Genomic DNA, 27,946 nt, shown 5'->3' with positions numbered 1-27,946 from the left:
CTCATGCTGGCACTACCTGGTCCAACATGGCCTTTTGCTGCTCCCCGTCAGCCCAACGCTCCTCCGTCAGCAGCCGGCTCCCAGCACTGCTCATCATGCCACTGGATGATGAACTGGAGGCAGGCCATCTGGTCCCACAGCAGGTTCACTTTCTCCAATGGATCCTGCAGAGTCAGGAGGATGGTGTGGGAGGTGGAGGATGCAGCATGCTCGTAGTTGGGCCAGCTGTGAAGAAAAGTTACACGGCAGTTATCCCAGGAGACACTGTGTATGAAGCCTAGCCCTAATCTCTGCGCTGACACTGAAGGTCTTGGTTCAGACAATGGTGATGTGCTTCGAGGAAGGCCATCTGTTGCCTAATGAGTGGGCATTTTCCTGCAGAGGCATGGACATCCCAGAGGAGCATCACTACACCTACAGCCTCGGGACAAGCAGGCATGGGAATATACCAGCCAAGCCAGGAGTCTGTGGGTGGAAGGGGGGGGACAGGGTAGATCAGCTTCATTCTGTGTCCCCCACACACTGAGTCCGGCACTGGTGGTGTCCCACAGACAGAGAACTTTTATCCCTGCCTGCTGGAAGAGGAGTGTGGTGTTGGTGGAGGTGTATGTAAGCAGCAGAGGCCACTTGCCAGAGAGAGTGCTACTGGGTCCCCTCCTCGTCCTGTCCCCGGCAGGTTCCTATGCATGGAATCAGTGTCCTTTGCATTGCCACACTTGACCTAGAGCGGCTGCTGCCCAAGTGCAGGCATGACCTTGTGCCAGGTGTGGTACTGCTGTGTGTTTCCATAACCCCAGCCTCCTTAGTGGTGACTTGCCATGGGAAGGTGTCCCACCACAGAGGCCAGAGTAAGGCAGGCCTCTCTAGGAACCTTGTGAGAAGACGCAAGGGATTCCTGTGTGAGAGTGTCATGGAGCTGAGAGCTCTGGTCTGGTGCTTCATGTACAGCCACATACATAGGCTGTTGTGTGACTCTCAGGCCAAGTAGGCCAAATGAGGAGTGTGCAGTCCCTTGGGGTATGTCTACACTACCACCCTAGTTCGAACTAGGGTGGTAGTGTAGACCTACCCTTGGAGCCTATCGCCTGCCCCTGTATGTGTATAGGGAAAGTTATAGAACTCACCTGAAGTGCCTTCACTGGGATCATTCGAGGCCCGGGAGAGATCCTGGGAGGGAGAACTGGCTCCAGGGTGAGGAGCAGCTCATGGCTGGCAAGAATGATGGCCTGGTAGACTGCTTCTCCTCCTCCACAAGCTCGTCCTCATGGAGGCATGTCCTTGCTGAACTCAATGACAACAGTGGGGGGGAGGTGACCAGCCCCCCTACCTGGATGGCATCGAGCTACTTGTAATTTCAGCAGGTGTGAGAAGCTAACCCATAGTGTCCACTTTACTATATGGCCTTGTTGTAGGCCTGCCGGAGCTACTTTATCTTCATGTGGACCTGGTTGAGGGTCCACATGTGCCCTATCTCGGCCAGGCTGCTGGCCATCTGGCATTTCTCCTCTTGGTGTGGAGATCCTGGAGGTTGGTCTCCTCGCCCCAGATCTCGATGAGGTCCAGGATCTCTGCACCAGTCCAGGCCAGTACCCTTTCATCCTTGGCCAGGGTGAGTCGAATGTGCTGTGGGAATGCTGGCAGCTGTCGGGGGCTCAGAGGGAGCACTGGGGTCGGGCATGGCTTCTGGGATGGGTGCTGTGTGGCATGGAGCTGTGGAAAGTCCACATGTGCCACAAGCCCTTTTCCGTCAGCCTGCTGCTTTAAGCTTTGCTGGAGAATGGGAGCATTGGAGATGTCAGGTATGTGGCCAGAGCAGCCACAAGTGCAGCTGTGAGAGGCCTCTGGAGGCCAATTATTTCAAAATAGCAGCAGCTGAGCATCCACACTAACGCTACTTTGAAATAACTCTTTTGAAATCAGCGTTATTCCACATGGAAAGCAGGAGTTATTTCAAAATAACGGGCTTGGTAGTGCTTATGCTCTATTTATTATTTTTAAATAAGGAATTATTTTGAAATATCTCCCTACTGTAGACCAGTACTGTGTGGCCTCCCTCTTTGCACAAGGAAATAGCTGCCTCTGCTACTGTACACAGGGGACTCAAGATTTCCAAGCAGTGCAGGTCTAGCTTAGGCATCATGGCTAGTGTTGAGTTGACATCTGCAGGTATTGGGCAGGTGTTTTCTCCCCAGAGTAAGGCACATGAAATTTTGTGAGAAACACTTTAATAGACAGCAAAGGTTAGTCTGCCCTGCCCAGTAAACAAGACACCTCTGGCCAGAGAGAGGTTCTGATGCCAAGCAATTCTGCTGGTGTAGCAGGGTAAGTGATCTGCAGCATGGTGAGAAATAGCAATTGCTTGGCCTCTATTGATTTGTGTTTGTTAAATAGGAATCACCGATTTTACTCCCTCCCCTTTTGCCTTGCTGTTGCCTGCTCACTACTGTATTCTAAAGGGATGCAGGATTCTAAGGGCAGAATTCTTGTCCTTTTGTACATGTCTGAGGTAACCTTTTTTATTGGCTTAACTCTGTTGGTGAAAAAGACAAACTTTTGAGCCATAGAGAAAGAAGAGATCTTTGTGGCCCAATAGCTTATTTCCAATAAAATATATTACTTCATCCACCTTGTCTTTCTAATATCCTGGGACTGATGTGGCTACAGCCATACTGCATATTTTCATACATGTAACACACTCACCCAGAGGACAGAAAGAGCTTTGTGTGCACAAGGATTTCAGAACTGGGCCCACAGTCCCTCCAAAAAGTTTACCCAATGCTTTATTCTTTGGAGGTCTGGTCAGTCTTCCCCCAGATCTCAGGGCTGTGTACGCTGTGAGATGCTGTCAGAGCTATTAATGGAAGGAATTTCTCAGAGTACTGGCCTGCAACAAAGCCTTCCACCCAAACAAACAAGCCAGAAAAGTATTCTACCCAAACTCCATCTCTGCCGGTTTGTAGCCTGAAACACTGACATCTCTAGTGACACAGGCCCTTGCCTCAAACAGTTCCTCTACAAACCATCTTTTCATTTACCTCAGTACCAGCCCACCTTGCCCTTCTCATATTTCTTTCAGCCGCATCCAACTCACCCCTGGCTCATAAGCCTATACAGGCAGTCCCCGAGTTACGCGGATCCGACTTATGTCGGATCCGCACTTACGAACGGGGCTTTCTCGCCCCGGAGCTCGCAGACAGCGGGACCACCCAGAGCGCAGCGGTCCCGCCACCTCGACCTCCGGGGCGAGAAAAGCTGCTCCGGGTGCCCCTGGTCTGCTGGGGACCGTCTCCAGCAGACCAGGGACACCCGGAGCAAAGCCGGGGAGGCGAAGGGGTCCCGCGCCTCTGAGGCTTTGCTCTGGCAAAGCCTCAGACGTGCGGGACTCCGCCGCCGCTGCCACTTTGCTCCCGGTGTCTCCCAGGAGGTGGAGGGGTCCCGCGCCTGTGAGGCTTTGCTCCCCGTGTCCCTGGTCTGCTGGGGGGGTGCAGCTAGTGGCCCCCCCCCAGCAGACCAGGGAGACGTGGAGCAAAGCCCCGGGCCTGTGGTAGAGCAGGTGGGGCGCTGCCGGTTGGTCCCACAGCACCGCTCCTTGGCGCTACTGGACCAACCCAGCAGCACCCCAGCTGCTCTGCCCCAGGCGTCCCCAAGTCAGCCGCTGCTGAAACTGACCAGTGGCTGACTACAGGAAGCCCCTGCCCCGGGCTTCCTGGAATCAGCCGCTGATCAGTTTCAGCAGCAGCTGACTTGGGGATGCCTAGGGTTCTTAAGTTGAATCTGTATGTAAGTCAGAACTGGCGTCCAGATTCAGCCACTGTTGAAACTGATCAGTTTCAGCAGCAGCTGAATCTGGACGCCAGGTCCGACTTACATACAGATTCAACTTAAGAACAAACCTACAGTCCCTATCTTGTACGTAACCCGGGGACTGCCTGTACATAGTTTTTCATAATGGTGTCTTTCCAAAAGAAGCTTGGATCTGGGAAAGGATGGGGTGTTCGAGCATTTAGGTGAATTGACCGAGTTGTGTGAGCACAAGAGGATTCCCGGGCAAGGCTTGGGTGATGTTGTGGGTCAAAAGTAGGAAGCAATGACCGAGCTGTGTATGGGGAACTCAGAACCAGGACAGCAGGGAGTGTTGTAGGTCACTAGTTGGATGTATTATAGTGTTGTGTGAAGAACCTGGTCTGGACTAGCAGGTGGCTGGAGGTCAGGATTGAGTTGCCTTGGCATTGCTGCATGGAGGCTAGAAAATCCCAGGACAATAGCAGGGAATGCTGTAGATCAAGAGTGAGAAGCTGAGTGTGGGAAACCTGCCCATCACTTCTCCGTAGCAGGCCTACCTTTAGCCAGTAGCTGTTTAGTCATTTGCTTTTACAAGTGCTAAACTAGTATCTGTTTCTACATCAAATCCATTCCTTGTTTTGCCCCTTCGCAATTCATTTCTTCCCTTCTGTGCATGACGTGGGGACTGTAATTGGCCGATTAGCCTGGCCAGTGGGTGTCTCCTTTACCTGAGGAATGACCAGTGGGCGAGGGGTGGCTCAGGGAGGGCAGCACTCGGTTGTTTTTAAAGGTCTTGAAAGCTTTTTGTTTCTCCTCACATTTGTGCCGCAATCTGAGGCTTGCATTCTGCAAGGCTTTTAGCAGCTCTTCCTCTCCCGCCCTTTGCATTAGTGACACAGGCGGCAGCAGCGAGGAAGCGGGAGCGGAGAAGATGCACTAGAGGGGCACTTGCCTTTTTTGTCCCTCCCTCTCCTTTTTTCTTTGAAAAGAACAATGTCAGGGGTCCCTCGAGTTCCATTTGCTGGCTGCTGGCCTGTCCTCTCTCTCTGAGGCTGAGTGGTTTATTAAGCATTCCTGGCACTTTGAGCTACTTCATAAAGCAGGGATATAAGTGCAGTAAATATAAAAGAGATATGGGACAGGGGGAGGGGGGGTAGAACAGGGTGATGTTGAAAATGCTAGAATTCTTTATTGCCTAGCCAGAAAACTGAGTGGGGGCCCCTAATGGCTGTAGGTTGGAGAGAGGATATTAGATTTAACCTGGCTGTGTCTCTAGAAAGTCTGTAACCAGGCCTCATGTTCAGATCCACCCAACTCAGAAGGCTTCACTGAAGTAAACAAAATAACTTCTTGCTCAGAGGCTTCATTTCTGTGGTGCAGAGACCATCCCATCTAAGGAGATCTGAGTCCAGTGCCCAGCTCTGTTGGGCAGGTCACGCACAGGAACTCAAATGATGCAAACTAACAACACCAGGCTCAATTTCCAGCTCTTGTCAAGTTCACACCTTGAGCATGTTTCAGAAAGGGAGGGTAGTTCCCTCTGGCAGTCTCTATAAGCCTCTTTGTGACCATGGTGGCACAGCTGCGTGAGTGAATCAGGCTCAGACAGTTCGGCTGTGTCTAGAATGGCAAGTTTTTCCGCAAAATCATCTGCTTTTGCGGAAAAACTTGCCAGCTGTCTACACTGGCCGCTTGAATTTCCAGAAAAGCGCTGACTATCTCATGTAAGATCGTCAGTGCTTTTCCGGAAATACTAGGCTGCTCCCGTTCAGGCAAAAGTCTTTTTCCGAAAGACTTTTGCGCAAAAGGGCTAGTGTAGACAGCACAGTACTGTTTTCTGCAAAAAAGCCCCGATCGCGAAAATGGCGATCGGGGCTTTTTTTCAGAAAACCACGTCTAGATTGGCCACGGACGCTTTTCCGCAAAAAGTGTTTTGCGGAAAAGCATCCTGCCAATCTAGACATGCTTTTCCGAAAATGCTTTTAACGGAAAAGTTTTCCGTTAAAAGCATTTTCGGAAAATCATGCCAGTGTAGACGTAGCCTTAATGTTCTCTCCCAACTTCCTGGGCTTTGTGAATAATTGTCCTTGGTTCTAGTTTCTCCTGGAGCCCTCCTGTCCCAATAGCTAGGCTGATACTTCCTCTCTTAAAACTAGGACCTGGGTGCACCAGTGTCCCAAAGGATCTGTACTGTCTGTGGCACAGAGCCCATCTCCCAGGTACCTAGGTGAGGGGGTTATTAGTTCCCATCCAATGGATGATCTGCAAATGCCAGTGTGTGTTATATATACACTTGTTTTCAAAATGCAGTGAGTGGAGGGTATTCACCACCCATCTTGTATTTGGTGGAGGCAGAGAGGAACGTCTGGTTCTTCTGGACAATATCCTATATTAGAAATTACTCTATAAGTACAAAACAAGGTACATCCCTGGGACAGGGACCATGTGTCGGCACATTGCCTAGAACAGCAAGTACAGGTGCCAACCTTCCAGTGTGCCAGGGGGTGCTGGACCCCAGCTCTTCCCAGGTCTTGTCCCCACTCCATCCTTTTCCACAAGGTCTCACCCCTGCCCCACTTCTTCCTGCCCTGCTCTCTTCCCATCCATCTTCAACCCCGGCCCATTTTACTCCCTCCCCTGAGTGTGCCGCGCCCACACTCCTCCCTCTGCTCCTAGAGCCTCCTGCACACCACAAAACGTCTGATCACGCTGGGCAAGTGTCATGGGGAGGGAAGAGGAGGGCACTGTCTGTGGGGCCCCCTGGCAAGCAGGATGTGGTGGAGGGAGAAGGAAGATGATGGGACAATGCTCAGCACCCACCTTTTTCCCCATGGGTGGTCCAGCCCCAGAGCACCCCTGGATTTGGTGCCAATGGCAGTGGGACTCTGATCCTGACAAAGGATCTACACAATGCAAATATTAGATGACATTTAGAAACTATGTTAAAATAATATTAAGATTGAAAAGTCAAGCACTCAAAAGCTATGCAATGCCAGGCTCTAGGTCAGGGGGTCTCAAACTCCTGGTCCCCAGGCCATCTGTGGCCAGAGTATTGTCGCAATCCAACCTGGGAGCCCCAAAGGCACAACGTGGGGGTTCCATTCCTGGTCCTTCAAGCCCTTCCTTTTCCTACCACCACCCCACCCTCTTCTCCCTCCCTCCCCCCATTGTACCCTGTCCTTGAGGGACGCTGTCATGGCTCCTTCCCCGCTCTGGCATGATAAATGCAGAAGTGGGGGCCAGCAAATGTACCCCAAAGCCTTATCTACCAGGCTTTGGTATAAAACTTCCCCCAAAATCTTAAAAACCTAGATTTTGGGAATAAAACATCTGCTGCCACCACCACCCAAATATTAATAACGAGATTAGGGGAAAGATCATTTGGGAAATCTCACCCCTATTATTAAAATCAGGACACGCAGTAACCAATGCCAGGTTAATAAAAAGAAAAGAGAAAACTTTTATTATTACAACAATATTCCTGTTGCAAGCATAAGGATCAGATGGAAAGGTAACAAAATATACTCATGGAGGATTTACACCATGGGCTAGAACTTAGTTAAAAAGAAAAGCCAAACATCTCTTAAGCAGTACCAGATATCAGTTCCCATACCCAACCCTTAAAACAATAAAGCCTAACGAAACTACCTAAACTTTACCCTACTTACAGAAAGTGAAGCATTGTTTCTTGGAGAGAGAGGGACATGGTTGTCCCTCCCTGTAGCTGCAGAGGACTCACCCAGAGAGACAAAGGAGGAAAAAACCCAAATTCCTTTGTCCCAGTTTGAAAGTCCTACCTACATTCCTACTGGCCACTCCATCTGGCTGGTGTAGTTAACCCCTTAATCCCCAGGCTGCTGGCTAACCCTCATAATCATGATAGACACAGCTTGGGGGTTACTGGGGGGGGGCTAGTGCAGCCCCTTCCTCCCCCCTACACTTTGAGACTCCTGCTCCATGTTGTCTGTGCACTGCAGCCTTAATTTGCCTCCCCTTGTGCATATGCACTATGATATAGTGTTTAATTACATACTCTTTTCCCACAGCATCCCGATGACATTCAGTGAACAGATAGCGCCTCAGCATTTTCATTCAGTGTGTGGCCCCGAGCCTTCCTTATTGCATACTATTTGAATGCTGCTTTGACTACAAAAGTATTAATTTCCTCATTGGCTTTTCTGAGGCACTCATCACTGTGACATCTGAGTGCTTCACAAATATGAATCAGTTTATCTGCACAACCCCTTTGTGAGACCCAGGGAGAGACTTGTTTTACAGCTAGGAAATTGAAGTACAGAAAGGTTAAGGTCAAAAGTGTCCACTAATTTTGAGAGCCAAATTTGAGATGCTTAAGGTCTGATTTTTCACCATACTTAGCATTATTTAGCCCTGTATTTGTTCAACACAGAGCTCCCATTGACTTCAGTTGTGGCTGTGAGTGCACAGCACTTCTGCAAATCAAATCCCAGGGTCTCAAGTCAGGCACCCAGTAAATGAGAAACTCATAATTAAGGAGTGCCTGCAAAAGGCTTGGGTTAACTGTCTTGCCCAGCAACATTTGCAAATCCTATGGCTGTGAACAGGGAGGGATAAAATCCAGTTCTTCAGGGCAGGATTCAGCTGCTTTAATCATGAGACTCTCACCACCCTGCTGCGTTTCATCCTCCTACACTGGACTCCTGTTCTTTAAACTTCTTTGGTCTCTCAGGAACACTTCCTGAGTCCTGGATTTTTGTATAGAACTAAGACCTCACAATCCAGATGCCTTAGGTCCCTGGGACCTGCACTGATCCTGCATAAACTTTCTAGTTTCTTAATCACTCCTTTCCCCAAAGCACCAACCTTATGGCACTCTGATTTACTGTATTTCCTTACATGCACATGTGATAGTGGAACCACATAATGGTCTAACACAATTATTCTTTAGATAGCCCAAGAAATACAGAGCTAGACAAAAAAATGAAACACCTGCAGGCATTGCCTTACCTCAGTTTCCTTAACAGTGCTTGTGCAACAGAAGAGGGAGCATTGAGAGCACATGTGAGACTGCTCTCAGTTCCAGTAACAAAATACAGGACTATGTAGCACTTTAAAGACTAACAAGATGGTTTATTAGATGATGAGCTTTTGTGGGCCAGACCCACTTCCTCAGATCAAATAGGTGGTTGTGACTATTTTCTTCCACTATTTGATCTGAGGAAGTGGGTCTGGCCCACGAAAGCTCATCATCTAATAAACCATTTTGTTAATAGTCCTGTATTTTGTTTCAGCTACACCAGACTAACACAGCTACATTTCTATCTCAGTTCCAGTGTTACTCCTGGGGGAATTAATTGTCACTGCACATGTGCAGAATTTATGTCCCCTGCAGAATTCTTTGCTTCCCCACAAAACAAAAATGACCCTCTGACAGGGAAGCCAAAAAAAGCAGTTATGTGACCCTTCCCAGCAATATGTTTTGGTACCTAAGGAAGCTGACAGAGAGGTTAATCATTGTGGGGCATGGAAAGGACTGGGGAAGACCCAGCTGGTGGCTCCTATCCTGAGCCAGGCTCAGCTGCTAGTCTCAGCTGGGCTAGGGAAAACAGGACTTCCTCATCCCCTGCACAGCACCTGGGGCTCAGTAAGGTCCACCTCCATATTTCTTTCCCAGATGCAGGAAGCTTTGCAAACTCTCCCCCCTAACCCCACTTCCTGCACTCATCACTCCTCAGCTGAAGGGGGAGGGATCTCTGCACATGGAGCTGCTCCCCCCATCCACCCAACCCCTGTGCATCCAGACTCCCTCATACCCAGACCCTCCTGCCAAGCCTCCCCAAAACTCCTCAATAAACTCCATTCCCCCTGCACCTGGACAACTCCAATGAGCCACCTGGATCCCCACCCCAATAAGCTTCAACCAGCTAAACCTGGATTCCCACTCCACTGAACTCCATTCCCCCAACATCTGGACCCTCCACTAAGCTCCCCAGATCCCCTGCCAAGTTGTGTCCCCTAAGTGAAGAATTTTTTTGGCATGGACAAAGCCAATTCTTGTTCTCTGATTTATCAGAAATAGACACTCTGCATAAGAAATTTCAGTCCAAATATTTCACGTTTGGCAAAGTTATAAGCTGTTGAAAACAGGGTCTTATAAAGGAAAGTGTTTTGCAGCACTGCTGGCTCTACCTATAATAATAGTTGTTAATTATTAATTATTGCAAGAAGGTGAGCTTCATCTAGCCTCATTATGTGGCTCTACCCAAGAAAATAATACATATCTCAATTTGTAAGATAATAAAAGCTGTTTAAGAGCCAGATATCTCTAGAGGAGTTAATGCAGTAGCCTTTCACCTCTGGAAAACTGGGCTCTGGGAACTACAGCAGTTCAGGACTGAGGCTCCTTGGCAAAGTTGTGTAGGGATACCTGGAATGAAAAAGCATAAGGCAAGGTGGATCAGGAGTAATAGTAGAGGTATGTGGGCTGAGGAGAACAGGGCATGCTGGGTCAGGACCTTTAGATATACATGCTAGTTGCTGCACCTAGACCAAATTGAGACTGGAGGAACATTCAACATATGAAAAACAGTGCATGCGAACACTGCTGAGATGAGACCCTGAGTCACACAAGTCTTGAGTCCGATGCTGAAAACAGTAAAATGACCTCAAGAAGTATAAGCCCTGTGCCCTGTCTTATGCGCAACAGACCTTGCAGCAGCCAGCCATTAATAATCCACATCTCGCTCTGCATATCTTACCTTGGTTTCCATGTGTTTATTTTAACCTTGATTTGATTTCGCACATGAAGTGTTCTTTGTGCATTAGGCGTGTGCAGCTCAGGCACAACTGGTCTGGAGGCAAGGCAGAGTCGGAGACTTCCTGTTTGAAAGGTGGTTCCCTGGGCACCTGACATTGGCTATGCTAGAGATAAACCCCATCCAGCCTCAGTTTTCTGATTCCTTCAAAGCAGTTTTTAAGTGCTGGTCACGAATACGATAAAGAGAGAATGTGGAGACAGAGAGAAGGGGACATAAAAATGTCTTGGAGTAGCTGCAGGGGAAGTGCTTTTCTTCACCAGGCTGGCAATGAAATTAGAGGTAATTGTGAGGACCAAAGATTCAATAAAACCCAGGGAGGATGTCAGGTGAGAGAGGGGCTGCATGGCCATTTCTGTAAATTGAACAGATGTTCCCTGCTGGTGCCAATAATCAGTTACTGATGGTGCTGTTAAACAAACAGCGCCAGGCCTGCCTCAGGTGCTGTAAAGCTGATAGGGACATCTGTTACTACCACCTTTGAACTTCAGAGCCAGAGGAAGGACAGGCCTCTTTCGCTTTGGCTCTGGTTTAATGAGGCAGGGTGCTTTAAATAAACCCAGCAGCTACTACCTGCCTGATAGGCAGAGAGGTGAAAGGGCATTGTGGCCTGAGAGATGCTACATCTCTGCTCCTGCTCCAACATTGGGGGTGGGCTTCAGGAGAGAACTGAGGCTGTTCTGGGGCTTGTGCTGTGACATGTCAGAGTGAGTTCTGCCTCCCCATGCCTGGACAGGCTTTTGCTGAAAGCAGTGAGTGTGGAGCTGCTGGCTAGGCAGATATTTGCAGGGCCTGAATGGAGGTGGGACTGCATAAGGTTGGTAGTGCCTGCTCTCCTGTTGGGGAGATGGAGGGCAATGCTCACTTTCCTTTACATTTGCTTTTTGGGCAAACAGTGGTGCCTATGAACCTGAGAGGTTGAGAACGTTGACAAGAGAGAAGCCAGCAACTTCCCATTCTCTGCAGCTCTGACACTGCCCCCCTAGCCTGACCTGCAGCACATCCTGCTTCCCCAGGTCCAGACTGCCCTCTGCTGCTCTTACTGTGCTCCTCGGGCTGACCCACAGCATCTTGGCTCTTCCAGGACAGGAGTTTCCCACACAATTCTGCTGTGTGTACTCTAGTGTAGCTCACTGCTCCTATCCAGCTGCTGCTACAAAATGAGGTCCTGTCAGAATGAGTGGTGGGTTTCCTGGTGTAGTCATGCAGCTGGTTGGCAAGAGGATAAGACTGAGCCCATCAAACATGTTTCACTTGTGATTTAATCAGAAACTGAATTCAAGTGTGCAGAGGTGAAAGGCTCATGTATTAACCCTCTGAGCTAGTTGAGCACCTGGGTTGTCCTCAGCCTTAGCTACATAGATGTTGCAAAAGCATGATGCCAAGATTAAAATGAGGGGTCCCAAATTATCTCTTTGTCTCTCTTCCTCCTGTGTAATTAATTGAGATCCACCTTAATAGGATAAAACTATACACAGAAGAACATCCAAATGCCCATCCGCTGGCAGGAAAACAGCAGCAAGATACAGAAAGGGAGAAAGGCAGCTAAATGGACAAAAGACCCATTTAATAGTGTTTATTAGAGGTTCCCAAGCTAATAACATTATTACAATCTCAACATGGCTGTGACGAGCCTGGTGTGTGCCAGGAGGGGTGATTCTGTAATGTGGTTTGACTAATCAGCTGGGATTTACATGATGCACAATAAATCTTATTGACTCTAAATGAAATGTGACTTTGGGAATCTTTAGCATTCACAGCGAGCCTGAGCCAAACCAAGCAGCAAAGCTCTGTCTCCACTGGACTTGGAATATAGAAACCTTCAGACAAAAGGATTTAATGGAAAATATGGACAGGAATGAGCCTTTTAACTGCGGTATTACAAGAGACACGCAAACATGAAGATATGCCTGAGAGAAGCAACCAATAGGAGGAGGCCAGGAGAGACTGGGACACATAAAGAGATGGGAGTGGAGGAGAGGAGAGAACTTAGATCAGGTTTCTTGACCTTCAGGGCATACTGTCAGGCTGTGTCTACACTGGTGTGATCTTGCGCAAAAGCAGCCGCTCTTGCGCAAAAACTTGCTGCCTGTCTACACTGGCTGCGCGTTCTTGCGCAAGTAAACTGATGTTGTAATGTATGAAATCAGGGCTTCCTGAGCAAGAACTCTGACGCTCCCACTCAGGAATAAGCCTTTTTGCGCAACTGTTCTTGTGCATGAGGCCAGTGTAGACAGGCAACATGAATTTCTTGCGCAAGAAAGCCCGATGGCTAAAATGGCCATCAGAGCTTTTTTGTGCAAGAGAGCGTCTACACTGGCATGGATACTCTTGCGCAAAAGCACATTTCTTGTGCAAAAGCACATGCCAGTGTAGACGCTCTCTTCTGGAAGAGTTTTTGCACAAGAACTCTTCCGCAAAAGAGTTCTTGCGCAAGAAGCTGCCAGTGTAGACGTAGCCTTATTTTAGCTTCTGCATGGGGATGCTTTTGGTGTTTGTTAATGGATGTTTTGTGTAGAATGTGCCCAGAAGAATATACAAAACTTAAATACATAGCCGAGCTCAAGGAGACAGAGTATACTCTCAGAGCTGTACAAGGGCAGTTTAAAATCGCCTCCTTTCTAGGAAGTTTTGGGGTCCTGGAGAGGATGGCACCTCTGTCTAAATGTCAGGTTTGAAACACGGAGGCTCTCTGCCTCTAGAAACACACTTATGAATAGCATCAATGGCAACTTAGCCACTTTTGGGTCATTACACTGAGTACTTTGTCATTTCTTCAGTATGAAATCCCTTGTGCCTACTCTCTAAAAACTTTTCTAAGGGATCTGGAGGACAATACCTGGAAAGCTGTAGCTGGGCTTGGGCATTAAACCCTGAATTCTACAACTACTGGAAAATGGGGATTTACTGTCTGCCCATACTTGCTGTGGATAAGGCCTGGGGCTGCACCGTCTGTCTAGGAGGTCTGACAAGCCATTTCTTCAATTAACTCATAAATTTTAATTGAGTGTCATAAAAGTGTCAGGTTAGGAGTGAGATACCTGTTTCCTGGCCTATTTGTCAGGTAGAGTTTTCAGAGTTGATTGCATCCTTCAGGACATGCTGCTGTTAGGGTTTGGGTTCTTGTTACATTGTTTCTGGCAGAGAAAATAACCTGGTTGGCTGCCAGGGTCAGTTCAACTCCAAGGTCTCCTCATTGCCTACTCTGTCTCCTTTGAGTCTAACGGAGAGGTAACTGTTCTTGATTGTAATCATGGAATTAGTGCGCAGTTTGCAAGGCCATTGACCTTGGTGTCTCTTGGTTTCCTTTTTCTTGGTGTTACTAAGGAAATAGCCATCCACCCCTTTGCTGAAGGCTAAACAAGACAAACATCCATCCAAGACGATGAGCACTTTCTGTGACTATTCCAGCAAAGGGCCCAGGAGATCCAAGATGTACTCGAACAACCTCCCATTGCCACTGGTGACCAGCACTTGCAAGAGGAGTTCATTCCAGGTCCAGCCCAAAGTCTTTGGGGGATGCTGATGTATTCTCTGAGGTCCAAATTGCTGAACCCTACATCATCCTTCACAAAAATAAACTATTAATAGACTCTAACCCTTTTCTCTGGCTCATTGGCTACTCATTCAGAAATCTCTGCTAGGGCGGCTCAGTGGCACTTAGTGGGAGAGAAAGGTTGGTAGCAATGGGATGATAATGGAACAGTACATGTCAAGTTCTCAGCAGTGGCTGATGAAATGCACAGAAGCAAAAGAAGCAGCTCCTTTTCCAGTTTGCAGAGAAAGCTCTTTACATTCATAGTCCCAGTAGTGTATTTTTGTGCTGTGGGTCTCTGAGTTGGTGCAGAGATCTACAATACAGGCCTGCCAGCAAGTCCTGGGACAAATACATATTCTCTCATAATGTTGTTTCAGATGCCACGTGGCAATAAAAATAGCTGGCTGTGTCTAGACTGGCATGATTTTCCGGAAATGCTTTTAACGGAAAAGTTTTCCGTTAAAAGCATTTTCAGAAAAGAGCGTCTAGATTGGCACGGATGTTTTTCCACAAAAGCACTTTTTGCGGAAAAGCGTCCATGGCCAATCTAGACGCGCTTTTCTGCAAAAAAGCCCCGATCACCATTTTCGTGATCGGGGCTTTTTTGCGGAAAACAAATCTGAGCTGTCTACACTGGCCCTTTCGTGCAAAAGGGACTTTTGCCCGAACGGGAGCAGCATAGTATTTCCACAAAAAGCACTGATTTCTTACAGTAGGAAGTCAGTGCTTTTGCGGAAATTCAAGCGGCCAGTGTAGACAGCGGCTGATTTTCCGGAAAAACTGACCAGTCTAGACACAGCCTCTCTGTTCACAGGAGGATCAGGAGATGTAGCAAGGGAGAAAAACCTAGAAGCAATCAGTGCTGGCAAAAGTCTATCTTTGAAAGTGTAACCCTATCTTGGGGCTTGAGTGTGAATGTTAAGAATAAAGACAAATTTCAGGAAAGGATGGATTTGGACTATAGCCAGGTGTATTTTGTGACATACTATTCACAGATATTGTTTTATTAGAAGCAAAATCATCATGCTGTGAAACGTGAGTCAGTCCTACCACAGGAAATCATTTTGCACAATCTGAAATGAGGTTGAATGTTTTATTCCCGTCTGAAAGTATGAGCTGCCCCTCATATTGTTGTTGTGAAAACTGTGGCAGATATTTGAGAAGAAAAGAGATTTGGAGTGCTATATACATTAGTTTCTGGTTGCTGTTTTGACCAAAAATCAGGTATTGTAGGAGGCCTCAGGTGGAAGTTTGGGATCTGGTCTGGGATTGGGATAAATGAAGATTCCTGTGAAGAACATTGTGGTTTGGGAGACAGACAGGGCTTTTGTTAGGACTTCTACTCTCAGAACCTTTATTCCAGCCCTCTTCAGAAATCTTTAAAGCCCATAGAGAGCCTAACCCTCTTCATCTGAGACAGACCAATCTGCTGATGTGTGGCATCTTTCACCTTGTTTCCTCTTTTCAAACTTCTCTCTCCATTAAAGATAGTCCCAATTCTTTTCCTCTAAGACATTGATTTGTTCTCCCAGTGTGGCCTCCCTTTACTATTATTTGTATTGTGGCTCCACCTAAAGGCAAGAGGCAGGATTTAGGTGCCATGAAGATATTTATGACCCCCCTAGCCCCCAGAGGCCAATCCAGCAGACGAAAGGCTCTACCTGACTTTTCAGCCATGCTGGTTGTGCCTGAATGGAAGAGGAAAGACAAGTGCTTTCCAAAACAAGACTAGCAACACTAACCTCACTCCTTGGATTGCTTCTGTTTCAGGTCTGCTTCACTAGCTTCCTTGTGTGCAGGGAGTAGCCATCTACCATGTATGCCCCATGTATAACTTTTCATTTCTTTGGTACAGGAGCAAATTTTCTTCTGATGTGTAATAGGTTCTTTGTACTCTTCCTTATGCCTTTTACTAACAGCCTTCTGGATCTAGATCTCTCTGCTTTCTTGGGTGGCCTATTGCAGCAGATTATGAAGATGTTATGAGCGAGAGCCATGCTACTACAGAGAAATTACAGCCTCTCTTTGTAAGGGCCACACTTGTAGAGAAGGAAATGCTTCAGTTTCTGAACCTTAAGCTAACTTCCCCCTCCAAGACTAGCAGTATGCATCAGAAATAGCAAATGCCACAAGGTCTATAGAGTGATGCTGAACATTAAGCATGACTTACACATTGTGTCAAAGAAAATACAGATTTCTGGGGATTTGCTCAGAAAATTGTTAGTACAAATACTGTTGAACAGTTAAGATCACTTCATCCTTGAATAGTATTTCTTATCCATTGTCAGACCCATTCCCTTTCAAGGATTGAATTCTCAGAATACACTTGGCTTGTTAATTACATTTCAGCTAGTTGCTGTAAACCCTGCCAACACAGTGACATACAACAGTCTCATGCATGCTTAGGCTGCTAAATTATTGGGTCATCCAGAAGTTTTAATGAGTGCTACCATTCTCAGCTATCAAACCGTTTGTTGTCCACACATCCTACAGCTTGTCTTATGAAAGCTTCCTTCAGAACATTTTATGCCACTTAAATATAAAAGGCATTTTTTTCTTTAGAAAGGATCATGTTTTTAACTGAAATCATCCTACCTTACATTCAAGCACCTTTGAACTTCTTCATGGAGAGAGAGTGGAAGCTCTATTGCTTGAGTAACTTACATTTGGACTGTACAAGGAGTGTAAGGAACAATTCAGACCTAGGTTTTGTGGTGAGCAGGCATTAATTGGTTCTAAAGGTCTTAACTATCTCTAATGTCTGAGATTTTTTTACACTGCCAAAAAATCCCCAAAGCAACCTTAATGAAATATTTACTTATCCCTCAAGTCTGTGGGGAGATATAATTGATGTTTGCAAAGCATTTTAAGCTCCCTAGGTGGAAGGTGCAATGCATGATTTTTAATAAAGTATTATTCAGATACATTAACTTTATTTCAGTTCTGGGTGAAAATGTTCTCAATTCAGGCAAACACTGAGATGACTTGTCCCCAGATTCACAAAATACCAGGGGTCACATTTTGCTCACACGTCTGCAGCCCCATTGACACTAGCAGCAGGTGTAATGGTGTAATTGAAGCGGATTTGGCCTCTTATGAATTCACTTTAATTTTTTTTCCATTTTTCTATGTAGTCCTTTTGTGGTTCTGATTGACATTATGTCCCTTTGGGGCCAGGACCTTGTTTTCCTTGGTGATTCATAAAGCACTACATACCTTTATATTACTATTTAGTGTGGTAATATGGTTTCCTTTTCATCATAGTGAAACATCCCCAAATCCCATTTTAATGGATGCCAAAAGCTCCTTTCATGGCTGAAAATAGCAAAATTGCATTGTTATTTGTACTGTTCTTGTGGCTAAGGACCCCAATAAGGAATCAGTGCCCTATTGGGCTAGATGCTTACTAAAAGCTGTAGGTAGTTTAAAAAGTTGCATGAGATTTTTTCAAAATAATCCTGACACTTCCAGTGACCCATGTTGCAGGGCAAAACACTTCAGAAAGCCAAAGGAGCAAGGCAATGGGACTCGCCATCAGCCTATGTTCCATCCATCAAGATTACATTAGTGAACTCAACATGTGGCTGCACATTGAGGCCATTTGGAAACTGAGGCTAATGCAGCATGTAGCCACCCACTTGTTAATCAGTGCATCACTCTGGGAGCAATTTACACCCATTCTCTGGTAACCACACTGGCTGCTTAAGAGCAAAGCTTTTGACCTATAAAACATGAAATGGACTGGGAGCTGTCTAAGCGAGAAGCCATCACTGCCTCTCATACAATGCTTCCATAACTGGAGCCCTATTCCTTGTGTATATAAGAATAATCTATGCTGTATATACAGGACTTTGGGTAAGGCATTTTGGGGGGGGTCCTTGATTTTGGAATGGGGACCCTCATTTGGTCTGCCAGAGCCCAGGTGGTTAATTTTCCAGGCATCCCACCTTTGCTTTCTCTTGGGGACCTGGGATGATGGACATTGTTGTTAAAGGGATTAATTTGTTAAAATGATTTCCAGGCCACTGCTGAGAGGGTTGTAATGGTTTAACTCTTGCGTGAAATTGTTGAAAAGGACCTAGAGTTTGAGTTGGGCCCTTAAATCATCACAATCAATCTCTAGTTAGGTATTTATACCAGATCCAGGTAGTGTCTGGAGAGAGTCACGTCTCTGCACTGAGTTGCCAGGGAGGAATCTGCAAGTGTTTCAGAGATACAACCTTCACCCTCCCCCCCTTATCCAACCTTTCTTCCTACCCAATCTGTTATAATCTCCTCATGTAAACAAAAAACCTTTCCAGCCCATTTGCTGGCTTTGAAAGGGAAGAGGGCAGCAAGTGCTCTCTCTAAGTCTATATAACTGAGACAAGTAATTCTCCTGCCACAAGGAAAAAAATAGGACCAGGTGTGTGTAAGGAGGTTCTAACAAGGCTATGCAGCTGCATTTTAATCCCCCCCCCCTTTTTAGGAAGCGAGGCTAATTGCAGTGTTCCTTAACTCTGAATGGATCCAGCCTCTTCTCCTTTTCAAAGAGCTTCTTCCTATTGACAATCAGAGGTAAAACCTCGCTGGGTTGGGATTTGCTCTGAGCAAAGCAGCAGCGAAGCTTTCCCCATCCGAGGAGCTCCTGCTCGCTCCCAGCAGAGAGAATAAAGGAAGACGCTGCGGGGAGAGGGGAGGCACAGAGCGGAGTCTGCAAATCCGGCAGCACCCTGAGGCAGCCCTGCAACTTGTCTTCCTTTGCAAGGCTGGCACCGGCGCTAACCGCTGTCGATTTACACCGATTCCAACCCCCCCGCCCCGCGGGAGGCAGTTTAGCAGCCCCAGGACGGATGATGTGTGCACTGACATTTGCAACCGGTTGCCATGGTCGCCCAGGGACTCTTGTTTTGAAATCGGATTTCTCTCTCTACCGCCTCTCGGGTGACGTCATGGATGTCCGCGGCGGTGACAGGCCACCTGTGGGTTGATGGAGGGTTTAAAGAGACAGTCCCGCGACCGGCGCCCCGGCTATTGTCTCTGCACCTGATAAAAAGACCGGGCGCCGCAGCCCTGGCCCCACCCTGCGCCCGAGCCGGCTGCGCGCCGGGCGGAGGAGGCAGGTGGGGCAGGACGCGCCGAGGCCACCCCCTGAGCCCCCGCGAGCACGACTCGGAGCAGAAGCTGCGCTGGAGGGGCGTGGGGAGACTCCCTCACTCGGCGGGAGCCCGAGGCGCGGCAAGGAGCCACCAGCCGGGCTCCCCTCCCGCCCCGGGGGCTGGCGAGAGGTAAGGCTTCCTCCTGGCGGCAGCCCCGCTCCGCGGGACGGGGGGCAGCAGGCTGGGGAAAGTTTACCCGGGAGCCTGCCTCCCTCGCCCCCGGGAGGTTCGCAGGGCCGGGTCCTGCTGGCCCCAGCGCCTGTGTCTTGCGCGGGGAGAGGGGGGCTGCCCTCCAGGCTCCAAGCGGCGGCTCTTTTCTCCGCCTGCGCCTGGACCGGCTCCCCGCGCCCATCCCCGCGGGGACTGGGCTGCGGTGGCCAGGGGGGGCGGCAACCCTGCGCGCTTGTGCTGCGGCAGCCGGGCCCGCCGTGCTGCGGTGGAAGCCGGGGGGTGACTCCCGGAGCCTCTTCTCCGCAAACCCGGGAGAGGGACCGGGGGCGCTTTCCTAGCAGCGCTCCTTCGAGCCAGGACTTCCCAGTCCCAGGTAGCGGGAGACCCTGCCGGTTGCCTGTGCTTCTTCATCGGTTCTCCCTCGCCTCCCGCCACCCGCCTTTCTCCTTCCCCTGAGGCTGCCGTGTGACTCCCTCGCTCGTCTCTTTGCCCCTCACTCCGATTCTTGAGTCTCCCTGCGGAGAGTTGCTCGGCACAATCACCCCTACCTGCCCTCCTTTCCCCGCCGCCAGCAGTTCTACCCGCGCTTCACTTCGCTTGCTAGTCCCAGCTTCCTGGGGATCGGAGCAAGGACCCTCTCCTGGAAAATGGCAACCGCCCCTTTGCGGGACTTGTTGAACGCTAACAATTGATTTCAACAAACTCCTGGTGGTGTCCCTGGGCTTTAATCTCACATCCCGGAAGGTTTCTCTGGCCTTCGGGGTTTTCCCTCTTGCAAGAGGAGAAAGGGGTTTGCTTTGGAGTCTCTTCAGTGCAAATCGCCTTGGAGAGCAATTGCGGGCTGGGAGCTTACAAAGGGGCTTCCTCGTGTGCCACCCCCAATTCCTTTTTTGCTGTTAATGAAACGGTGGCAGCGAATGGCACTAGTGTCCGAGCTCTGCCCTTCTCCATTACCGGGAAAATGCATCCAACCCATTTCCTTGACGCCTGTTTCACACCACCCAGCAAAAAGCGTGTCCTTTCCCCAGGGGTTCGCCTTCCCAAGGGAGCTATTTCCCAGCAAGGAAGTGGCTTTGGGGAAGGGGCAGGCAAAGGACAGTTCAGGGTGAAAGGTTGGCTGCGCTTTGGATGGTGGCGGTAAGAGGCTAGAGGCACTTTTCTGGGTGAGGTTCTGGCTCTTCCCAGTTCTCTCTTCAGTGGCCCAGTCTGCTTTCCTCCGGTCTCCCCCCGGCTTTCTGGAGAAGGGCAGGGTATCCTAGCTGATGAACTTTTCAGGTGCTGGGTCATGTGTCCTGTAATACCCTAGGGTTTAATAATTGAAAGGCTAGCTAGCTTGGGCTGCCTTTGTGCGGCGCGATGACGGGTAACCAGAGATTTGTCAGCCAGGCACTTCCAGCAGCACCTGAAAAGGAAATGTCCCCGGTTTCAGTAAGAGTAGATGTGCGGTGATCCGGTAGCGCCTGGCCCCACAGGCAGGGTGAAGGAGTGTGTTGGCGGCCGTCTGATTTCAGCACCAGCGAAGTGGACGGTGTTTCCCCGGGCCATACCCCCCTATAGTCAGCTTCCTAGCAGCAGCACCACGGACAGCTCCGTGCGGAGTTCAGGTGGAAGCCTCTCCAGCCAGCGTCCTTGTCACTGCCGCCTGGCTCCAGTCACTTCTGCTTCGTCCTGACCTGCGTGTATGTTCAGATCTCTAGCAACAGCTTTCATTCTGCTGCCTCTCTAGCCCGGCCATGAGGTGAGGGCAGATCCAGGCTCCTGAGGGTGTCAGAGGCAGCAGACCCCTCTGGGGAGGGGATAAACAGGATCATGTAGCAGGCACTAGTTCTAAATTGAGTCAGACTTGGGTTCCCAGTTTTGGAGGTGCCCAAAATGCAGCCTTGTGCCTCGTCAAAGCCTGGGAGCTTGGTGTCTTCTCATCCACACTTGGCAGCAAGCTGGACCTGTGGCACTGAGCAGCATGGCCCCCGGCATGTTGCCACAGCCTGGAATGTCTGGTGGATTCCGTGCAAATGGGGTAGAAGCAAAACTCCCGGGTGCTGAGTGTGGACCAGAAAAGAGGGTGGGAGTGGGATGGAGAAGCTCATAGGTACCCTACCCATGAGACAATTGGTGAACGTGGGGCAGGGGATGTGGTGACTCCCTTGGGAAGGGAAGAAAGCTACAGAAGAGCCAAAAGGTTTGAGGGGATGGCATGGCAGATGCAGCTTCTCCTGCTTTGCAAGGCTGGTGCCCTGTTTTCACGAGTCCTCCATCTTCAGGTGGAAGAAAGCAGCCAGGCTCCAGGGCAGGTAAGTGCCTTGCATTATTTCTTGCTGAGGATTCAAATGGCAGTAGTACAGGCTGAAGGGTGAAGGAGGGGGGTTGGGGTCTGAGGCTTGGGAGAAGCTAAGAGAAGATGAGGAAGGAGAAGTAGGTTGTGTTTCCCTGCCATATTGAACTGCCTCCCTGACTGTATAAATGATATTGTTCTAAAACCTCTTCACTCCACTTCCCCCAGGCTATTTTGTGCTGAGGTTTGCACCGCAGTGAACCAGATCTTCTGCTAGTGTAAATGGTGGTGGTCCCTCCAACTCAAAAAGCTTCACTGGCATATGCTAGCTGAGGATCTAGCCCTGGTGTGTGAAAGGCACTGGGCCAGCCACTGGGACCAGCTCAGTCTGCCTCTGGACAGAATTCCTTTCCCACCCAGATCACAATGGGAGGGTGCTATTCATAGATGAACCACTAGATACTTTGTCAAATGCCCCATCCCCAGGGGGCAGATTTTTCCCCTAGAGCAACAGAGCAAATAGCTCCCGGGTATGTCCATTGTCAGAGAAAGTAGACATCTTCACTTCATCCCCAGCCCCACTTCAGGATTCATCTGCAGACAAAACTGTTGTTGGCATTTACTTACATTGATGTTGGGGTATTGTCACCTAAGGGACAAGTGATGATGCCTGAGATTGTCCAGGGTGCTGAGAACTTGTACTAGTTCCTCCTTTGTTTGAGGTAGCAGGAAAGCAAATACAGTAATAAAATGGAAATCTCCCACGGGGTGGAATCCGAGACTTCTGCTTTCCTGGGTGTTTACTACTTCTCCCTCTTGCAGCAGCAGCAGCAGCATGGGGAGCTGAAGTGCTTTGGCATACACTGAGGGGCTTGTCCCTGGGCAGATCTTTTGTTTGTTTTGAGGGTTAAGGTAAGGGGAGGAGTAGCACCATACTGATTAGAAAGGTCAGATGGCCTCTTTCGGTGCATTACTCCATTACTGAATTGCATCACTGAATTTAGAGCTGAGAAAGTTAATGAGGTCAATCCAAGAAGCCCCCACAGCTACACACTCCTCCATATAAATATGATATATTTGAGCATCTACATTGCACCCCCACTGCAAGCAGGAATAAGGAAGCCCCAGAAAGTGTGGTTGCTCTTCCCAGAAGCTACCAAGGGAACTTGCTGTTGGAAGCCTGTACAGTAATGGATGAAGCCTTTGAAGCCAATGGTGAAATCTACTGAGCCCATCCCTACAAATCAGCTCTTTGGAAGACACTTACAACTTATGCATTACCCTAACCATTATGCCACTCGGGGAGAGATGAGGTTTCCAAAAGTGATAGAGGAGCACAAAGGAAATCCAAGAGGCCATCTGAGCAGTACCTACTGGTGCAGCAAAAAGGGGTGCAGGAGTGTTGACCAATAGACAGTAGGGAGCGAGTGTTAAGGAGCTCACTGAAAGACCAAGGATACCTGATCTGGGGAAATTTGAGGGTTAAACTTTCAAGGAGCTAAAAATTCTAGGAGACTGACTGCATGTTGCTGTTAGCTACAACTGTAACAAAATGCCTGTGTGCCAAGAATCTGGAATACTAGATAATGTCCTGTGGCTAGGATCATCGAATCGGAATCAGTTGCTTGTCAAATGTAAACCTCTGTGGAGTACTGATGAGGACTGGACTAATTATCTTGAGATCTTCCTTCGTAGGCTAATTCAGAGCAGGCAGTTCTTGCTGGTTACCTCTTCAAGGAATGATGGGAGTGATACTACTCATAATTTACCAGCTAACATGTGATTTGTCTTACTAGTGTACATGTTATTAGTGCACTCTCAGGCCATTATATGACCTAAGACTGAATTAGTAAACTGTGGAGTTTACTAATTAGTAAAGGGTTTGTTGGTCCAGGTTATTGAGGAAGAAGTTGATGTTCTTGAGATGACTCTTGTTTGGGGTAACTCACCCAATGGAAGATTACTCAAGTAATCTGGGGAATGTCTTAACTGTGTTTGCAATCTCTGCTGCACAAAACAGCAGAGAAGAGAGCTCTGGTACTGAGGCAAGGAAATGCCTCATCAGATCCTGTTTGAAATTATAACAGGTGCTAGACTGGATTATAGAGATCCATGAATGTAATAACCACTTGGCTGGAGGATTGCTAGAACCTGACCTAAGACTTCCTTTGGCACTAATAGTGTGGTAGAAGCTATTTGGAAAACAACTGCCTGTTGATAGTACAGGATATCTAAGGCTGTGGGCCTAATATTCTTGCAGTTGTTCCCATAATGTGCTCGGTGCGATACTGACATAGAAAGGCACAGTATGGCTATGTCTACACTGCATGATTATTTTGGAATAAACTATTCTGAAATAAATATTCCAAAATAGCTTATTTCAAAATAGCATGTCTACACTACAGGGAAGCCTGGAAATTAGTCTGAGGCAGGCTCCCCTAATGTGGACGTACTACCTCTATTAAGAGCCCTAGGAAGCACTGGGGAGTAATTACTTTGAATGACATGGGGGAGGAGCTATTTCAAAATAGCAGCAGTGGAGCATCCACACTAAACTATTCTGAAATGGCTATTTAGGAAGAGACGTTATTCCTCATGGAATGAAGTTTACAAATGCCAAAATAGGCCACCCGTTACTTTGAAATTATTTTGAAATTATGGGCTAGCTGTATAGACGCTTGCATAATTATTTCAGAATAACGGACATTATTCTGAAATAATGCTCCTGTGTAGATGTACCCTTTTTGACCTGGAATTTACATTCTGAAAAGACAAAGGAGAAATGATACAACATACAAGGAAGGTAGCTGATGTGGTGATTTGTCCATGTCCGGATAATCCAGGGGGGTTGTTTTGTTTGTTGTATTTCTTAAATATTAAATAACTAAATCGTTATATTGTTATCACTTTTAAAAAAATCCTGGGACATTCCATACAAAACCCCTCTACAAAGAGCATTGCAGCTGCAGTTAGCATGCACAGTTCTGGAAATGCCAGAGCTATAGCTGCTGTTGCTTCCTATGGTTCTGTCTCAACACATTTATTTTATTTAAAATAAGTATTTTCATTTCTAGAGAGAAAAATGGTCATAGTTGGCTGAGTGATAGCAATTGCAGAGTGTGAGCCCTTCCTCTTAGCAATAGAACTAAGTGACTTAAAATAATTTAACAAGCCTTTGCTGATTCAGTGTGCCTCAGATAATACCTACTCTCTCATGTATTTAGGTGCTGTCCTGCTCTGAAGAGTAACCAAGATTTAAGGACTTAATTTTGCACCTATGGAATGAGGCCTTGTGAAAATAATAGTATGCAATTACGGAATTATAATAATGTTTTGAAAAGCCAATGCACAAAGGGACAGAGTTAAGGTTACATGAGTAGCTGTAGACTTCTGATTGTTTTACTATTTGATCATAATACTTGATGTAATGCTTGTGTGCAGGAAATTATATCTGCCCATACATGGTCTGTATGTTTCAGATGTACAAATGAAACCCTCTTTGTGTCCAAATGTAGATCCAATGGAGAGGAGACAAAAGATCTCAACTTTTGTGCCCTTGTTGTCCTTGTTGTGATTTGGTCTGGATTGTGTGGAATCTGCCAGGGGATTTTAGAAACTGATGCCACTGGGAACTAATGACCCATCTTTGTATCTCCAGCATGCAGATCAGTTTGTGTGTATGCAGCATACACAATCTCTTCTGGAATAATATGCAGTCTCTTTAAAATCCACCCTATTAACTCTGTTAATTCTATTGTTTTCTCTCATCAGCCCCCCTTCACCCAAAAGAGAGCAGCACAGAGCCTACTAATTACACTAACAATGGGCGTTCTGCAATGTGTCTTTCTGTTTGTCAGTTTCATTATTTTCTGACAAAGGCAACAGTTTCAGGGGGGCTGTTCTCCCTTCTCAGGCAGCGTGGGATACAGCGGTAAACACCAGGAATCCTCTGGCTCTAGGAAGCAGCTGGAGAGGAAAGCTTTCTGCTTACTCCCCCTCACAAATATTGGCACAGGCTTTGGCAGGAATATTTAGCTCAGACCTGAGCTGAAGATTTCTTGGCTTGACCCCAAAAATCTACATGCCCCCAATTGTCTGGCTAGGAGGCTTTCCCAAGCCTACAACATATGACTAATTTGGTCCTTCTGCAAACTATTGCTCCCCAAATCCTCTAGCATTTTGTACACATTAGGAGAGCTGCCCATCTGTTTACCATTCCCTTTCACAAGACAGGAAGGAAAGAGAAAGGTTACCACTGGATTTTGGACAAAGAGGGTGTGTCTACACAGCATCCTAAACTCGAAATGAGATATGCAATTTGCGTAGTGCAAATTTTGTATCTTATTTTGAAACCATTTTGAAATAGCTTATGTTGAAATTTAGCGTGTCTACACAGCACCAATTTTCAAAATAATATGCTATTTCGAGCCATCCCTTATCCCTCCTGCAACGAGGTTAACCGGGATGGCGAAATAGCATGCCCATTATTTTGAAAAATATTTCGAAATAATGGGCGGCTGTGTAGATGTGGGGTAGCTATTTCAGGATACTTCCAGTATCCCAAAATAGCCATGTAGTGTAGACATACCCAGAATACCCCAAACCCATCCCACTGCTGTCCATGTTGCTTGGTGTCTTTGCGTAATAGCCTGATTCCATGATTGTATGTGTGTGATGTCTTAGCTTTCCCCAAACTATTTGGGTTCTTTCCTTGTCCTAGAAGCTTAGCTTACTAGAATCAGGAATACCCCACATCTTTTAGGAGACTGAGCAGCCTCCCTTTGATTAGCAAGGACCTCTTGCATTAGCTGATGGAGATGGCAGTAGTTGCTAGAAACTTCCTCTGTTTGCTACGCAGGAAGAAAGATGGCCAAGCTACTAACCTGGCAATGTAAGGATATCTCCAAATAGAAAGAACACAAATGTGGAATAAAACCATGAAATAGCATAGAATTGTTTAAGGGCCCATACGGCAATTGGAACCAAAGGGAGGGGTGTCATCGGCTCACTTCATTCTCTTTCTCCCCTTCTTTACTACTCCTTTTCACCCCCCACCCTCCTCCAAATCACCGTACCATCTGGCCACACTCATACATGTTAAACAAATGTTTGCCTCTGTTATCAGTGTGTGCTTTGCCTTCCCCACTCCAGACAGATGGAGGCTGGATGTGCACGGAGCCCAGGCCTGCAGCATTCATGTGTGTGAATGATAAAATTGAATTATTTATGACCATGCGAATAAGGGTGACTGCTGCTGAGGCCAAACGGAAAGGGCTCCATTACGTGGCAAACACCTGTTGCTATGGAGAACTTGGCTCCCTCTCTCCCTTCCCCTCACTGACTCCAGGCATAATTACCTCTTCACACCAGGCTGGATTTCTGATTATTGCTGGGGGGTGCTCACCCTCTCCTCTCTGGCTGTCTTCCTCTCACTTGTTTCCATCTGAGTGTGGCTGATGATCCTTACAGCAGCTGTGGTTTGGATAGCCAGGTGAAATACTGGGAAGGCTAGAGCAGTTCACTCCGCTTAGGCATTTCTATAGCCTTCAGCGCTGTAGACATCTGAGCGTCTCCCACATACATCAATGGATTTACTCGTGAAACACCTCCAGGAGGCAGGGAACTGTTGTGATCTCCATTGGACAGAGGGGGACCTGGGATGTGGAGAGACTGTGAATTTCCCTTCTCTGACTAGACTGTCCTAGACCCCCCCCTCTGAGAGGAGCTGCAAGAAAGGGACCAGGCAAGCATGGGATTCAAACCAGACAATCGCCTACTCTAATGCAGCATCACCCTCCTCCTAGGGCACATGATGAACCCCTCCTAGAGTGGCTGGGCTGTGTCTATGAGTGTGGGCAGTGTTCTCCATAAATCACACTTTCCCATCAGAGGACGGGAACTGACACTAGGTCCCTGCACTCACAAGAGAAAACTGGGTTTTATTGTCTGTCACCTGCTGAGGGTGTTGTTAAGATCTAGCTGTGCTGAACATAAACCCCTCCTCCCACGCACTCCTATCACCAAGAATGCATTCCTTGCCCTAAAGCTTGTCTACACTAACAATACTACAAGCTGCACACCTCAGTGTAGATACTACCTATGCCCACAAGAGGGGTTTTCCCATCAGCCTGGGTAATCCACCTCCCTGAGAGGTGGTAGCTAGGTCAACAGACAAATTCTTCTGTCAACGTAGTGCTGTCTACAAAGTCACTTAGGCTATAGAAGGCAGACTACCCTGAATGTAGGCATT

The 27,946-nt window shown here is 47.8% G+C and overlaps 1 pseudogene; it reads left to right on the top strand.

The window, feature by feature from the left end:
* Positions 1-26: 26 nt before the first annotated feature.
* On the top strand, positions 27-9,675 carry LOC149523603 (uncharacterized; annotated as a pseudogene).
* Positions 9,676-27,946: the final 18,271 nt, after the last annotated feature.

Source organism: Pelodiscus sinensis, chromosome 14 (genome assembly GCF_052426305.1).
Source record: "Pelodiscus sinensis isolate ZL-2025 chromosome 14, ASM5242630v1, whole genome shotgun sequence".
Lineage (NCBI taxonomy): Eukaryota > Metazoa > Chordata > Testudines > Trionychidae > Pelodiscus > Pelodiscus sinensis.
Note: the sequence above shows the minus strand (reverse complement) of the source record. Positions and strands in the feature narration are given on the sequence as shown.